Source organism: Rhinoderma darwinii, chromosome 7 (assembly GCF_050947455.1).
Source record: "Rhinoderma darwinii isolate aRhiDar2 chromosome 7, aRhiDar2.hap1, whole genome shotgun sequence".
Classification (NCBI taxonomy): domain Eukaryota; kingdom Metazoa; phylum Chordata; class Amphibia; order Anura; family Rhinodermatidae; genus Rhinoderma; species Rhinoderma darwinii.
In genome coordinates, this window is record NC_134693.1 from 72778308 (window position 1) to 72795792 (window position 17485).

Sequence of the window (17485 nt, forward strand, 5' to 3'; positions counted from 1 at the left end):
TTTTTCACCAATAAACACTGAATATATCGACCAAATTTTACCACGAACATGAAGCCCAATGTGTCACGAGAAAACAATCTCAGAATCGCTTGGGTAGGTTTAAGGATTCCGACGTTATTACCACATAAAGTGAAATATGTCAGATTTGAAAAATGGGCTCTGAGCCTTAAGGCCAAAACTAGGCTGCGTCCTTAAGGGGTTAATACAAACACTTACAAAAACATACAGAGAAAATGCGTCCCCATAATAAAAAGAACATGACAAATAGGGTGCAGGCCAAACAGGAGGGTAAACATCTCAACCCATGGGAGCACCATCACAGGAAGCAAATAACCCCTCAGAATAGACACAAGAAAGAAAGGGAAAAAACACAATAGGAGACAAACAAGGCAGGGAAGGGACCAGGGTAGTTCGTGGTGAGCCTGGACTCATAATCATGGATACATAAATACCTGAGTGAGACGAGCAAACTAGCAATCCCCTCCACACTCCCACGCAGTCCCCTCACAGACGAAATCTCGTGGGGAGGGATGGGCACTGGGCCTCAGGCCACTACAGTGCGGTAGGTGGGAGAGGAGAGAAACTGAAGCCATGGAGACCACGTAGCTGTATATCGTGCAGAGGCAGCCGGGGATTTAGCCAGGAGGTGTTCCATACGTTGTATCAAAGCAACCTCCTGAAACAATTCATCCAAGAGTGGAGGAGCTGCCGCCCTCCACTTGCGGGGAATAACCGATTTAGCAACCTGAAGGAGGTGCCTAATTAGCGAGCGCTTGTAGATGGGTAGTGGCATAGGGAACATAAATAAAAGGGCCGCCTCGGGGGAGCTAGGAACCGAGACCCCCGAGACTTCCAGTATGATTTTAAGAATCGCCTCCCAAAAATTCCGTAGGGAAGGGCAACTCCACCAAATATGAGACATGGATCCCCCCGCCGCCCCACAGCGCCAACATGTGTCAGGTACAGACGGGTACCATTTATGTAGAGCAGAAGGGACCCGGTACCACCTAGAGATAATTTTGTAGCTGGATTCCTGGGCTTGTATGGCAATCGAGGCTTTCTGGGACAGATAAAAAGATCGCCTCCACTGTGTGTCAGTAAATGTCATGTTCAATTCAGCCTCCCAAGCCTTGCAGAAGGATGGGAGGTGAGGAGATCGCTGGATTAAGAGTAACTTATAGAGTGTGGAGATAGCATGTGCAGGGGGCCGGGTGGAAATTTTCAAAGTCAGTAAGTGGGCGATGATGGTGAGCCTGGCATTTAGTAGCACTATAGAAATGTTTTAACTGGAAGTATTGAAATATGTGACGCGGTGAGGGCGTTTCAGCCGGGCAGATAGTAGTTAATGGGAGAAAAGAAGAATCGGATAGGACCTGAGTGAAATACATGGGATTAGTGGAGGACCTGCCTAAGAAGGAGAGATGTGACTCCCCAGCAGGAAATGATGGGTTGTTGGTAACAGGAGTCAATGGCCCCAGTGGGTCCACGAGCGAACCCCCTATCCCAGAAGAGCGTAGTGCCATGAGGGTATGAAAAACAACAAAGGAGTCAGGTCTCGGTCCGTTCCCAAGCAGGGTCCATGGCAAGGTAGATAGGGTATGGGCACAGAGCTGTTGGGCTAATTGAACCCAGAGATTAGAATCATGATTATGAAAAAAGTCGAGAACACAAGCATGAGTCGCCGCCAAATAATAAAGACGACAGTCCGGCAGACCAACCCCACCCACGTCCCTGAAGCGAGAAAGAATTGCCCTACTCAGGCGGGGGCGACCCGCTGGCCAGATGAAGGATCCAGTTGGAGCACTGTTGGATACACAGCCAATAAGAAAAGGGGACGGAGATGGGGATCGTCTGCAGGAGATACAGCAACTTGGGGAGGAGTGACATTTTAATGATATTAATACGGCCAAACCAGGAGAATTCCTTTTTATGCCATGAGGCGAGCTCAGTGCGGAATTTGCCTAGTAAAGGGGCAAAGTTATTGGTAAACAGTTGGGAGAGGTCAGAACTTATACGCACTCCCAAATACGTTATACCTGTAGAAGGCCAGGAAAAGGGGAAATTACTTTTGAGGAGTGAGAGTGCCGTGGGCGGAAGAGATACATTCAAAGAATTAAAGGCGTGGAGAAGAAGTGGCGCCAGACCGTCTGTCAATGTCTTATAGAATTTGGCAGTATATCCATCCGGTCCTGGACTCTTCCCTCCCGGAAGATCCTTAATAACGGCGAGGAGCTCCGTCAAGGTAAAATCAGCATCCATATCCTCAGCCACCGCACCAGATAAGGGTGTGAAGGGAGAGGGGAGAGAGGCTCGATCCGGGGAGGAAGAGCCAGCGAAGGATCGAAGGTTATAGAGATCAGAATAAAAGGTGTGAAAACAATCCGCAATCTCGGGGGTCGCGTGGACTACATGGCCAGAAGGGAATTTCATGTTTAGTATATGGGATTGGGCCAACTGAGCCTTTAACGCCCTAGCCAACATGCTACGCTTTTGTTACCAAACTCATAAAACGTACTCCTACAAACTTGGAGGGCACGCTGCTGGGCCGAGTCTAACAGACGTCTAGCCTCTTGGCGGAAGCTCTGTAACTCCCATAGGAGTGGGAGAGAAAGTGCACGTTTGTGGGCCAATTCAAGGTAGCTGATTTTTTGGAGGGCAAGTTTCAGGGAGTGGGCACGTTCTCCTTTAAGACGTGCGCCGTGTTTAATGAGTACTCCGCGGAGCACACATTTGAGCTCTTCCCACTGCACCATGGGAGAAGTGGTATCATGGCTGTGGTCGGACATGAAGTGTTCAACCGTTTGTAGCAGCTCAGTAGCACAGACCCCATCAAGAAGGAGGGACTCGTTAAGTCTCCAGGACCAGGGACCTTTAGTGAGAAAAGGAAGGTGTAGGGTACAAAACACGGGGCTATGATCTGACCATAATATCTTGCCTATGGACATGGAAACCGCCCAGGGGAGGGCATGATTTTGGAGGATGTAGTCTAAGCGACCGTAGGTGCCATGCGGGTTAGAGTAGAAGCTAAAGTCGTTATCAGAGAGATGTTGAAGGCACCAAGCATCGCATAGTTCAAGTTGTGATAGTGCGCGTCGCACCCGTCTGATAGCGCCATATGCGATACTGGAGCGACCAGTAGAATTATATAGGGTCGGATCCAGGGTGAAGAATAAAATCACTGCATAACACCAGAGTCCCCCGTAGAACCGGTATGGCAGTGTCTATTAGCTGAAGGTGGAAAGGGACCTGACCAGTATAAGGGGCGTAGGCATTGATCACCGTGAACTCACGTCCACCAATGTTCAAGACTAGGATGACATATCTAGCGTCAGTGTCGGTGACAATATTGATGACCTGATGGGTGAGGGATTTATGCAGAGCTATGGCTACCCCACAGGATCTGGAATGTGGATTGTTACTAAAGTGCCAGTGTGTATAAAATTTGTGTCTAATAGGCGAGGGAGTGACCCTCCTTAAAGTGTGTTTCCTGGAAACATGCAATGTGTACCTCACGCTTATGGAGGTGGTGCAGGATCTGCGCTCTCTTCTCAGGCATATTCAACCCCTTCACATTGAAGGAGGCCACAGTGAGGTCAGTCATAGGCGCATGAAGAACCGCATTCTGAAATGTTCCGGAGAGAACAGGAGAGGAAGGAGTCCAGGATCACAATAAACAAGAGGACGAGAAGAGGGGGGAACAATCTAGGCAAAGAAAACATTGCGTGAGAGAAAAACAAAAACAACAAAAAAAAAGGCAGCAACACAGAGACTGCCGCATAAGCTAAACACAAAAATATGAGGGACCAGTGAGCGACAGCTGCGCTCTGGATTGGGGGGAAAGTGACAGCTATTCATGAGAGCGACGCACTCTCCCAGCATATAATAACATAAGTATAAATATACACAGCTATTGTTATAGATACAATGAGAATAGAGGGGAAGGCATATGTGTCACCGCGCGGGGTGTGGACCCACTGGGCTGTCGTACCACGTAGCGGAGTAGCAGCTGGCCAACAAGGTACAAAACAATGTCTATAGTTCAGAACGGGTACCTGAGGCAATGTAGACAGTAGCGGACGCAGGACTTGACTTTCACAGCAGGCGACACCGTAGATGCAGCGGGAAGACACGACTTGACTTTCACAGCAGGCGACAACGTGGATGCAGCGGGAAGACACGACTTGACTTTCACAGCAGGTGACAAGGTGGATGCAGCGGAAGGCACGACTTAACTTTCACTTGTAGATACGATAGCACAGGATACAAGGTACAGGCAGCAGGAACGGGTAATACTGGGAACTGGAAAACACTGGGAGACCTTTTGCAAGACAAACTAGGGTATACAACAACGCTCCGGCAAGGAACCAGTGGGCAGGGCCCCTTATTATAGTACAGCAGCCATTTGGGCTGATAATTGATTTTTGACAGCTGGATGCGTACTGGCCCTTTAAGGCCGTGCACGCACGGGCGCACGCGCCCTGCGGGAAACAATCCGAGGACCCTAAAGAGAGTGCCGGCGTCTCCCTGGAGGGAGTGGACGCCGAGAAGAGAGATGTCCATGACCGGGATCGTCAAGGGGTAAGTCTGAACGACGACCCCCGGCCATAGACGTAACAATATGGCAGCAATAATGAACACAATTTCTTAGGCAGAAAACAAACTAGGCATCTCACAGTAAACAAGAACAAAAGAGGACTTCCAGGAACATAAAAAATCTCGGAAGGCAAACTAAGTCAAGGAGTAGACACATGAGGCTCCTATCAGCACAGGTCCTCATGCTGAAGGGGAAGTCTTATCTGACTGAGCATGTTCCCAGCCGCGTCCGCAACCAGATCGTCTTCTGGGGCCCCTCGGAGGCCGGCCCCCCATAGAATCCGGGCGTGACAAACGAGGGCGTCCTAGTTGGGGTCCCCTGCCCGCAGAAGACAACGAGGGCCACTCTTGGATAGAGACGGAAGGAAGGCCGTTCTCTCTGAGGAAGTCAGGCAAGTCAGTGGGAGACCTCAACGTATAGGTGTGACCATTGCGCCGGACAATTAGGGCAAAGGGGAAGCCCCATCTATAGATGATGCCTCGATTCCCAAGAACCTCCAAGAGGGGCTTCAGCGCTGCTCTTTGTGCCAAGGTGTGTCTGGACAGATCCGGCAATATACGTATCTGCGTCCCGTGGTGAGAGATGGAGGATTGTTGTCTGACTTTTTGCAGGCTAGCGTCTTTAATGGCATAGAAATGTATCCGGCAAATAACACCTGGGGCCGTTGATCATCAAGACTCAGTGGATGTAGGGCTCTATGAGCTTGGTCAAGTTCAATATGGGTATTTGGCTGGCGACCCAATAAGTTGTTGAAGATGGTGGACAATGTGGAGAAAAGATCGGACGCTGGAATAGATTCAGGTAGACCCCGGATACGTATGTTGTTCCTCCAATTATGATTCTCAATGTCGTCCAGATATTGTTGCAGGGTAAATAATTGAGCAGAATGATGCTGCAGGGCGGATTGTACAGTGGCCAATGTTGCGTGGTCAGCGGCCCGGTCTTGAGCGGGGGTATCCACCCTAGTGGAGAGTGAGGAAAGTTCCGCTCTAAACTGGGAAAACTCCAGTTTACATTCTTCCACTATCTGTCTAGCAAAGGAAGTCATAGCATTTGGGCCATCTGACGAATGTCCAGGAGAGTTGCCGGTCTATTTTCACAGACAGGTACAGGTGAGGAGTCTGTATGACTTAATCCAAAAACAACCGGAATAACCTCCGGATTGCGAGCAGAATCCTGAACATGGTGGCTAGAGGAGAGGCTGGTGAAGCCCTGACTGTGAGCACAGGAGGGAGGTAAGGGCTGATGGGGTGGGGTAGACCCCTGGGGCATTGAGGTTGAGGGGGTCTGGTGGGCATGAGGGGGCTACCCCAAGAGGAGCCAGAGGACGAAGCAGGGGAAGCTCCCAATGTGCTATGGCCCCGATGAGGTTGGGGGGGTACGGGGGCCTGAGCAGTATACACAGGGACATGGTGTCCATGAACCCCATACTCACGATTAAGTCCCAGCAGCGGTGCGGGTGCAGCCTGGAGAGGGATGGCTGGATGCTGGAGCAGCTCCCGGGGCTTAGGGACATCATAGCAGGAGTCCCCCAGTGCAGCCATGCGTTGAGTGCCTGGAGGCGTCCTGCTCCCATCAGGGGCTGTCAGAGGTGCCTCCGGTCCACGAAGAGAGGTCGGGAGGACTGCCGTGTCCAAAGGACACACTGCCGGTCCCTTCGTTCCCTGCAGCACATGGCGGCGGCCATCTTGGAGGGTGGCATGCGTGTCAGGGATCAGCAGACCGTCCTCAGCAGCAGCAGTGGATTGCAGAGGGGCCCTCACAGGCACGACTCCTCCATCAGATGAGGCCGGCCAGGACCGAGTAGCGGTACCTGCAGGACCAGGATCTGCCATGCCGAGGTCACGGGGGCCATCTTGGAGAGCCACGTGTGTGCCAGGTCTCGGCGTTCCGCCCTCAGCAGCAGCAGCAGCAGTGGATTGTGGAGGGGCCCTAACAGGTTCGGCCCCTCCATCAGGTGAGGCCGGCCAAGACCGAGTAGCGGTACCTGCAGGGCCGGGATCCACCATACCAAGGTCGCGGCAGCCATCTTGGGCGGAAGTTTCTTGTGGAACCTGGGATCCAGCATCTGCCTCGCCCCCGTCCTGGAGCGAGGAGTCAAGGGACCCCAGCGGAGGCAGCCAGGAAGGTAGGGAGCCGTCTGGAGATATCGGGGTAGAGCCCTCAGGGCACTGGGGCGGCCCAGGTGTCAGGGCCAAGCGGCCATCTTATCCTCGGGCCTCAGGCTGGCCCGGGCCCCTAAGTTGCATGGTTGTCTGCCTCCCAAAAAATGCCCCAATATCAGTCTGGGGAGATGGGGGCCGTGTAGAGGAGGCCACTTTGCCTTTTTTGGTCATCTTCCCCATCAGAAAAGCTGGATGGCAGCCGATTTAGTGGATGCTGGTGGAGGAGCTCAGAGAAGCACGTCCTCACTCAGTCATAGCTGGCCACACCACCCGTGATTCATTATTTTAAACTGTTTCCACACATGTTGAAGTATATCATTGTGATATACATTTTTAAGTCACTGTATTTTACCTTTTCATGTCATGCTCGGTACTTAATGTATTATTACGTGCCTTGATAATGTACACACATTTTTTTGTTCTGTAATTCCTTCCAAAAGTTTATTTCATTAACTCTGCCACACTTTGGAGCATACATATTTCACCCCTCGACATTTTCTCTCTTTTGTCTTGGAGATCTTTTTATATTATTCATCATCTATTTATCTACTTCATTTATTTGACATTCTCTCCCCTTCCCTTTCTTTCTATATCCTCCTTGTGCATACTCACCCATTCATTTTCACATCGCTTCATCTCTCTTCCTCTTGGGGAGCTTATACTGTTCATCTTGTTTTGCCTTCCTCCTCTTTTTGGCCCTCTGCGGCCTCCGTCCCTGCTTTGTTGTCATAACTACGGGGAAACTTTTCGTGCTGTTTGCTGACGCCCTGATCGTCTCCACCGCTGTGTGTCCTCCTCCTATGGATTTGTCTACAATACACGTAAATATAACACATTAATCACTTTTAAATTGCATTTTTACTTCTAAATGTTGTTCTTTTACTGTGTCTCTGTTTTCATGTTTTCCAAGGCTCGACCGCGCATAATGTCACATTGTGTACCCCTGATGTTTTGACTTTCCATTTTGCATGTATTGGCAGTATGATGCAGTGGTAATGCATCATTAATCATTTACTATATTTAATTTTTAGCTTATTCACATACTCTGCATTAACATCTGTTTACATGATGACGTCGCTTACAGCTGCTCTTTCCATGAGCTCTGTTTTCGTGTTTTTTTAGGGCTGTTCTGGATTTGTGTAATCTTGTTTTGGATTTGTATATAAGATGTCATTTTTACTGTTTGTTCTTCCTTGGCCTTGACGAAGACACATGTCCTGTGTCGAAACGCGTTGCCTATATTAAACTAGATGTTATACCCGGCGTTGCTCGGGAGGTTGACTTACGGTATAGATAGAGAAAAAGCTCACTATTCAAATACCTCGCAGTATGAGTTTATTGCTACCTCTCGATATGAATTTAATTGCTAGAGAGTGTAAATAATGTTATTGGAAGCATAAAAGAAATGAAGCAATATTTTCATTACAGATTTATATCGTGTTGATTAAGGACTGCATGTTTCTATTCCAACGCTTTCTTGTAAACAATGTTTTTTGCCTTTTGATCCGGTGCCAACATGTAGAGATTCTTTCCAGTGCTAGTTGTCCATGGGAAAAACAGGGACTTTGAAGGTGTATTCCAGCCACTTAATCAGAAATGGCAAAAGGAGGCAAACTTTGTTCAATGTCCAGTCAAAAATAGCTATTTCCTGATTTTAAACCAATGAAAAATCGGGCTTGAAACAAACAATATTTCGAAAATATATATAAGATAAATCACGGAATTTACCATTGATAATCGTTTCTCAGCAGCAGCGCTTTCCTGTATATCCATACATTGTCTTCCAATTTTATTATTCGTATTGCAGTACCACGTTTTACGCTACCGGCATCTGGATTGGGGAGCTGCAGCGGTTTTAAATCTATACAAACTTACATCAGTATTGTACCTGACTTGTACAACCTTTAACCCCTTCAGGACTGAGCCTGTTTTGGCCTTCAGGACGAAGCCGATTTTTCAAATCTGGCATGTGTCACTTTATGTGGTAATAACTCCAGAATGCATTTACCTATCCAAGGGATTCTGAGATTGTTTTCTCGTCACATATTGTACTTTATGTTAGTGAAAAAATTTGGTTGATAAATTCAATATTTATTTGTAAAAAACACCAAGATTTGGAGAAAATTTGCAAAAATTAGCATTTTTCTAAATTTTAATGTATCTGCTTGTAAAACAGATAGTAATACCACACAAAATAGTTACTAGTTAACATTTCCCATATGTCTACTTTAGTTTGGCATCATTTTTTGAAAATTCTTTTATTTTTCTAGGACGTTACAAGACTTAGAACTTTAGCAGCGATTTCTCATATTTTCAAGAAAATTTCAAAAGGCGATTTTTACAAGGACCAGTTCAGTTCTGAAGTGGCTTTGAGGGCCTTATATATTAGAAAGTCCCCATAAATCCCCCCATTTTGAAAACTGCACCCCTCAAAGTATTCAAAACAGCATTCAGAAAGTGTAGTAACCCTTTAGGCGTTTCACAGGAATTAAAGCAAAGTAGAGGTGAAAGTTACAAATTTCATTTTTTTTTTACAAAATTAATTTGTAATAAAAAAAAATCTATACCACAGAAGGTTTTACCCGAGAAATGTAACTTATTATTTATTGCCCACATTCTGCAGTTTTTAGAAATACCCCACATGTGGCCCTAGTGCGCTAATTTACTGAAATACAGGCCTCAGAAGCAAAGGAGCACCTAGTGGATTTTGGGGCATCCTTTTTTTTAGCATATATTTTAGGTACCATGTCAGGTTTGAAGAGGTCTTGTGGGGCCAAAACAATAAAGACCCCCAAAAGTGACATCATTTTGGAAACTACACCCCTCAGGGAATTTATGTAGGGGTATAGTTAGCATTTTGAACCCACAGTTTTTTTGCTAAATTTATTTGAATTAGTTTGTGAAGATGAAAATCTACTTTTTTTCTGAAAAAACGTAGACATTTTTAATTTTTTCAAGGAATAAAAGAGAAAAAACACCCCAACATATGTAAAGCAATTTCTCCTGATTATAGCAATACCCCATATGTGGTAATAAACTGCTGTTTGGACCCACAGCAGGACTCAGAAGGGAAGGAGCATTATTTGGATTTTGAAATTCTGATTTTGCTGGAATAGTTTTCAGTGCCATGTCGCGTTTGAAATGCACTGGAGGGAACAAAATAGTGGAAACCCCTGGAAAGTGACCCCATTTTGGAAACTACACTCATCAAGGAATTTTTCTAGGGGTAAAGTTAGCATTTTGACCCCACGGTTGTTTTGCTGAATTCATTGGAATTATTCTGTAAAGGTAAAAATTGAATTTTTTCTGAAAAAAGGTAGCCATTTTTAATTTTTACAAGGAATAAAGGAGAAAAAGCACCCCAACATTTGTAAAACAATTTCTCCCGATTACGGAAATATGCCATATGTGGTAATAAACTGCTGTTTGGACCCACAGCAAGGCTTAGAAGGGAAGGAGCGCTATTTGGCTTTTGGAGCTCAAATTTAGCTGAAATGGTTTTTGGGTGCCATGTCACATTTGCAAAGCCCCTGAGAGGCCAAAACAGTGGAAACCCCCCAAAAGTGGAAATTACACCACTTAAAGAATCTATCTAGGGATATAGTGGGCATTTAGACCCCACAAGTCTTTTGCAGGATTTATTAGAATTAGGCCGTGAAAATGAATATCAACATTTCTTCCACTAAAATGTTGCATTTTTTCAATTTCACAAAGGATAAAAGGGGGAAAAAGCTGCCCAACATTTGTAAAGCAATTTCTCCCAAGTACGGCTATACCCCACGTGTGGTCATAAATGGTTTTTCATTAGAAAGTAATTAACCCTTTCTGGACTGATCCATTTTTTTTTCTTTTCCTTTTTAGTTTTTCCCTCTCCGCGTTCCAAGAGCCACAACTTTTTTATTTTTTAGTCAATAGAGCGGTGTGAGGGCTTATTTATTGAGGGACGAGCGGTCGTTTTTATTGGTACCATTTTTTGGTACATACAACTTTTTGAGCACTTTTTATTACATTTTTAGGTAGAGCCAAGGTGACCAAAAAAACAGCGATTTTGCCGTTTTAAATTCTTTATTTTTCACGTGAGACGCCCCATACATCACCCCCCACACTAAGACATGCTATGTCGTGGTGTGCGAAGGGGTTAATGCGCAGCGCATGGTGCGGAGTGAAAATTAACATTTTTCACTCATGCCATTTTAGTGCACTATATGTTATGCCCAGTTTGTGCCACTGAAGACAAATAACTCATAAAATATTAACCGGGTTCTCCCGGGTATGGCGATGCCATATCTGTGGACGTAAATTGGTGTTTAGGCATGCTGCAGGGCTCAGAAGGGAGGGACGCCATTTGGCTTTTGGGGCGCAGATGTAGCTTGGTGGTAGTTCTGTTTGGGGTTTTACTGGTGTTTCAGTTTATAATGTGGGGGCATATGTTATCTGTGCGGGGTACATCAGGGTATAATAAGAGGGTATAATAATGCAGTAAATAAATAATAATCGAGCGCTACCTCCAACAGGGAAACCCTGCAACGCATTGCTCACATCCTGCCCGCGTATAACGACAGAGGCCTTGAACCGGAACATCACAGCAGGAGCTGTCGCTGCAACAGGTACCGGACACCCACCCTTCAGGGACTTAATCATTATTAAGTGCGTGGCATAGCACATCGCGACGGGACTTTGAGAACGGAGGTGGGGCGCAGAGGGGTGAAAGACGAGGCCTAGATTCTGAGAAATGCTGTAGTCTTGTCCAGCACTAACCTACTTCGACCCAGTGATCCTCAGTAATAGTAACAGGAGGAATAAAGAGGAAATTAAATTAAGTCCTAACACCATTGTCATTTGGGCCTTCCTAAACTAGCAAGGAGTGTACGATAGGCCTACCTTGCCTGTCTCATCCTCAGCTGCGCAGATCCTCTGCACTTTGGAGCTTCATTCGTTACCCTGCTATTCTACAAGATCACCTTGATAATTTATCGCTAGTTGCTTACTTCTTAAATAAACGACATGCACAGATCTAAACTTCAACCCGCTATGGATAAGCTGAAAGAATATGCTCATACAGACAACGACAACACTACCTCCACTCCTCGTGCAACACGTTCTGCACAGGGCAAAACGCGAGATGGCGACTCCCACTCACGGGATAACACTGAACCTGAGACGGATCCCGAACCTACTTTACGCCAAGTATCTGCTCAATTGCTGGCGGCCATAAACACCTGTAAAACCTCATTGACAGGTAAAATTGATGAAATAAAGAGCGACGTCACCTTATTACTACAAGATATGCAAAACCTGCGGGGTCGCATTGGAGAAATAGAAGACAGAGTCTCCCGGACGGAGGATAAGATTCGTCCAATGATAGCTACACTCTCCTCCGCCACTCGTAAATTGGAAGCTGAGCACTCCAAAATGGACGATCTAGAAAATAGAATGCGTCGCAATAACCTGTGCATTATTGGTCTTCCTGAGAAAACAGAGGGGCAAACCCCGGAATCCTTCGTTGAAACATGGCTGAAAACCACCTTGGGAGACACGTCATTCTCATCATGCTTTATTGTGGAAAGAGCACACAGAGTCCCAGCCAAACCTCCTCCTCCGGGCGCAAGTCCTCGACCATTTTTGGCTAGACTGCTGAATTACAGGGACCGGGATACGGCTCTCCGCCTTGCTCGTCTGAAGGGACCGTTAAAGCACAACAACTCAACCGTTTCTATATTTCCTGATTTTTCCGCTGAGTTGCAGAAGCAGCGTGCCACCTTTATTGAAGCAAAGAGGAAATTTCGTGATCTCGTCTCCGAATTGTGGCTGATGGAAAGGTGGTCTTCCTGCATACTCCAAGAGAAGCAACTGAATGGCTCCAGATGCATCCGCCTCAACCTTGATTAGGACGCTGGGTGATGTACTGCATATATGAGGGTATTGCGGGATGTATTAATATCCATTTTACAATTGAATCTCCTCCTTACTAGGGGAGACATAATACAGGGGAAATATTTCTATATAGATAGCTGAGAGTCATCTATCTCAAAATACAGTGATACATTAAAGCCCTTCTGTATAACACACATCACGAGCTATAGAACACTTAGGCTGACATTCATTACTTTTATATTAAAGGGGTTGTCCCAAGTTGACTCAAATTTTTTTTTTTAAACATTCTAAGCAGGAAATGAATTTTAAAACATTTGCTGTTAAAAAAAATAAAAAATTCATTTCCTAAGTGCCTTTTTTTTACACTTGATAACTCAGCAAGTGCTGGTTATCTTTTCTAAAAAGGGGCATGAGCGGCTCGATGTCAATCAAGCCGCTCCGCTCTGCAGTGTGCGCGCTCCCGATGTTGCTCGATACTGTAGTTCTAGCAACATCGGGAGAATGTTCGTCTCAAGCGGGCATGGTAAGCCCGATTGAGACGAACATACCGTGAATGTCATCAACCCTACACTACACTACATTACATTCACCCCGTTTCGGCAAGCCACTTTTCCCTCCCCCACCCTGAAACTACATTTCAGCACCCGGCGAACAACTAAAAATATATAAAAAAAATAAACTCACCTAAGACGTTCTAACGGCGCTCTGAACGGTCCCGTCACATGCCATCTTCCTTCTTCTTGGCGCCACTGGCATTCATAGTAACAATGCGTTGTGGCGCTGATGACGTAATCATATCAGGCCCATGTGATTACGTCATCTGCGCCCACCGCTATGTTATTGTGAATGGGAGAAGAAAAGTGGCGGGACCGTTAAAGAGGCTCTGTCACCAGATTTTGCAACCCCTATCTGCTATTGCAGCAGATCGGCGCTGCAATGTAGATAAGAGTAACGTTTTTATTTTTAAAAAACGAGCATTTTTGGCCAAGTTATGACCATTTTTGTATTTATGCAAATGAGGCTTGCAAAAGTACAACTGGGCGTGTTGAAAAGTAAAAGTACAACTGGGCGTGTATTATGTGCGTACATCGGGGCGTGTTTACTACTTTTACTAGCTGGGCGTTGTGTATAGAAGTGTCATCCACTTCTCTTCACAACGCCCAGCTTCTGGCAGTGCAGATCTGTGACGTCACTCACAGGTCCTGCATCGTGTCGGCCACATCGGCACCAGAGGCTACAGTTGATTCTGCAGCAGCATCAGCATTTGCAGGTAAGTAGCTACATCGACTTACCTGCAAACGCCGATGCTGCTGCAGAATCATCTGTAGCCTCTGGTGCCGACACGATGCAGGACCTGTGAGTGACGTCACAGATCTGCACTGCCAGAAGCTGGGCGTTCTGAAGAGAAGTGGATGATACTTTTCATCAGAAAGCCCAGCTAGTAAAAGTAGTAAACACGCCCCGATGTACGCACATAATACACGCCCACTTGGACTTTTACTTTAAACACGCCCAGTTGTACTTTTGCAAGCCTCATTTGCATAAATACGAAAATGGTCATAACTTGGTCAAAAATGCTCGTTTTTTAAAAATAAAAACGTTACTGTAATCTACATTGCAGCGCCGATCTGCTGCAATAGCAGATAGGGGTGGCAAAATCTGGTGACAGAGCCTCTTTAAGCTCTTCGTGGGAACGTCTTAGGTGAGTTTATTTTTGTATGTATGTTGTCATGTATGTATGTATGTATGTATGTATGTTTTCTTGTATGTATGTTGTCATGTTTGTATGTGTATATGTATGTGTATATGTGCATGTATGTTTGCATGTATGTATGTTTGCATGTATGTATGTATGTTTGCTTGTATGTATGTTTGCTTGTATGTATGTTGTCATGTTTGTATGTGTATATGTGCATGTATGTGTATATGTGCATGTATGTTTGCATGTATGTATGTTTGCATGTATGTATGTATGTTTGTTTGCTTGTATGTATGTATGTTTGCTTGTATGTATGTTTGCATGTATGTATGTATGTTTGTATGTATGTATGTTTGCTTGTATGTATGTTTTCATGTATGTATGTTGTCATGTTTGTATGTGTATATGTGCATGTATTTATGTTTTCATGTATGTATGTTTGCTTGTATGTATGTTTGTATGTATGTTTTCTTGTATGTATGTTGTCATGTTTGTATGTGTATATGTGCATGTGTGTATATGTGCATGTATGTTTGCATGTATGTATGTTTGCTTGTATGTATGTATGTTTGCTTGTATGTATGTATGTTTGCTTGTATGTGTATGTATGTGTATATGTGCATGTATGTTTGCATGTATGTATATTTTCATGTATGTATGCATGTATGTTTGCATTTATGTATGTTTGCATGTATGTTTGCATGCATGTATGTTTGCATGCATGTATGTATGTTTGCTTGTATGTATGTTTTCTTGTATGTATGTATGTATGTATGTATGTTGTCATGTTTGTATGTGTATATGTGCATGTATGTTTGCATGTATGTATGTTTGCATGTATGTATGTTTGTTTGCATGTATGTATGTTTGCATGTATTTATGTTTGCATGTATGTATGTTTGCATGTATGTATGTATGTTTGCTTGTATGTATGTTTGCATGTATGTATGTTTGCATGTATGTATGTATGTATGTATGTTTGCATGTATGTATGTTTGCATGTATGTATGTTTTCTTGTATGTATGTTTTTTTGTATGTATGTATGTATGTTGTCATGTTTGTATGTGTATATGTGCATGTATGTTTGCATGTATGTATGTTTTCATGTATGTATGTTTGCATGTATGTTTGCTTGTATGTATGTTTGCATGTATGTATGTTTGCATGTATGTATGTTTGCTTGTATGTATGTTTGCTTGTATGTTTGCATGTATGTATGTTTGCATGTATGTATGTATGTATGTTTGCATGTATGTATGTTTGCATGTATGTATGTTTGCATGTATGTATGTATGTTTGCTTGTATGTATGCTTGTATGTATGTATGTTGTCATGTTTGTATGTGTATATGTGCATGTATGTTTGCATGTATGTATGTTTGTTTGTATAAATGTCTGTATGGCCATGTATGATACTGTCTGCTGGCGCCCTGTATCTAAGCCAACTTTGCCGCAGGCTTCTATACATGGTATAACAGTCAGTATCACACATGAAAATGAAACTAAGCCTACGACATGTTTTATTTCATATTTTTTTTATATTTTTGATTTTTTACAGGTTTGGTGTTTGGACTACGTCGGTTTCGAGGACTACTTAGATGACGCTTTTTTTTCATCAATAAAATGGTTAATGAGGGTTGTGTTGGGGGTGCTTTATTTCAATAAAATATTTTATCTATATCTTTGTGTTTTATTTTCAAGTTTTATTACTATCACTTTAGTAATGGCCGCTGTCTGAGTGACAAGGTCCATTACTAAGGGGAGGCTTAGTGTTAGCCGGTACAGAGGCTAACACTAAACACCATTATTACCCCGGTACCCACCACCACCAGGGGTGCCGGGAAGAGCTGGGTACGATCCAGTACCCGACCATCTGTTGTGATGGTCGGGCTCTGGGGCGGCCGCAGGCTGGTATTATGAGGCTGGGAAGGGCCAAAAACAGTGGACCTTCCCACCCTTGTAATGCTAGGCTGCTGCTGCTGTGTTGTATCTGGCTGGTTATAAAAATGGGGGGGACCCCACGTCATTTTTTTTTGTTATTTATTATTTTTATTAAAAAGACATGGGGTTCCACCCAATTTATCATAACCAGCCACAAACAACACAGTGTTATTAGCCTGGGAATGTACTAAACCAGTGGCCCCTCCCACCCGTGTAATGCCAGACTGCTGCGGCCTTGTATATGGCTGGTTATTAAAAATGTGGGGGACCCAACGTCTATTGTTAAATTTAAAAAAAAACCGACGTGGGGGTCCCCCACATTTTTATAACCAGCCCGATACAACACAGCAGCAGCAGCCTAGCATTACAAGGGTGGGAAGGTCCACTGTTTTTGGCCCTTCCCAGCCTCAGAATACCAGCCTACGGCCGCCCCAGTACCCTACCATCACAACAGATGGTCGGGTACTGGATCGTACCAAGCTCTTCCCGGCACCCCTGGTGGTGGTGGGTACCGGGGTAATAATGGGTGGTTAGTGCTAGCCTCTGCACCGGCTAACACTAAGTACCGCCTTTATAATGGACGCTGTCAATCAGCCAACTACCATTATCTAGGCACTAATAAAGTTTGAAAAAAAAACACAAAGCCAATTTTTTTTTATTGAAATAAAAAATCCCCAACAAAACCCTCGTTAACCATTTTATTACAATTTCCAAAAAACGTAGATCTACGCAGTAGTCCAACGAATCGAAGACGTAGTCCAATTGGTACATCAAAATCTGCAACAACATAAAAAAAAAAGTTAGCAATGTGAACAATACCGATACTTATACTCACCAACACACACACACACACACAAACAACCACACACAAACATATACACAAACACATATAAACACACACCCATATATTACACAAACACACATATACACACAAACATATACATAAACACACACAAACACATGTACGCAAACACCCATATATACACAAACACACAAACATATACACACAAACATATACACAAACACACACACATATACACAAACACATATACACAAACACATATACACACATATACACAAACACCCATATATACACAAACACACACATATACAAAAACACACAAACATATACACATGCACAAACACACCCATATATACACAAACACACACGCATAAACTCCAAAAAACACACATATACACACAAACCTATAC

General features: G+C 44.4%; 1 long non-coding RNA gene across 1 annotated transcript in view; it reads left to right on the forward strand.

Moving 5' to 3' along the window:
* The first annotated feature begins 7496 nt into the window (after window positions 1-7496).
* The window catches only part of LOC142657235 (uncharacterized), a 50220-nt gene continuing 40231 nt past the window's right edge, over window positions 7497-17485 (forward strand). Inside the window, exon 1 of the long non-coding RNA XR_012849849.1 lies at window positions 7497-7580. This is a non-coding gene — a long non-coding RNA (uncharacterized LOC142657235). The remainder of the gene's footprint in view (window positions 7581-17485) is intronic.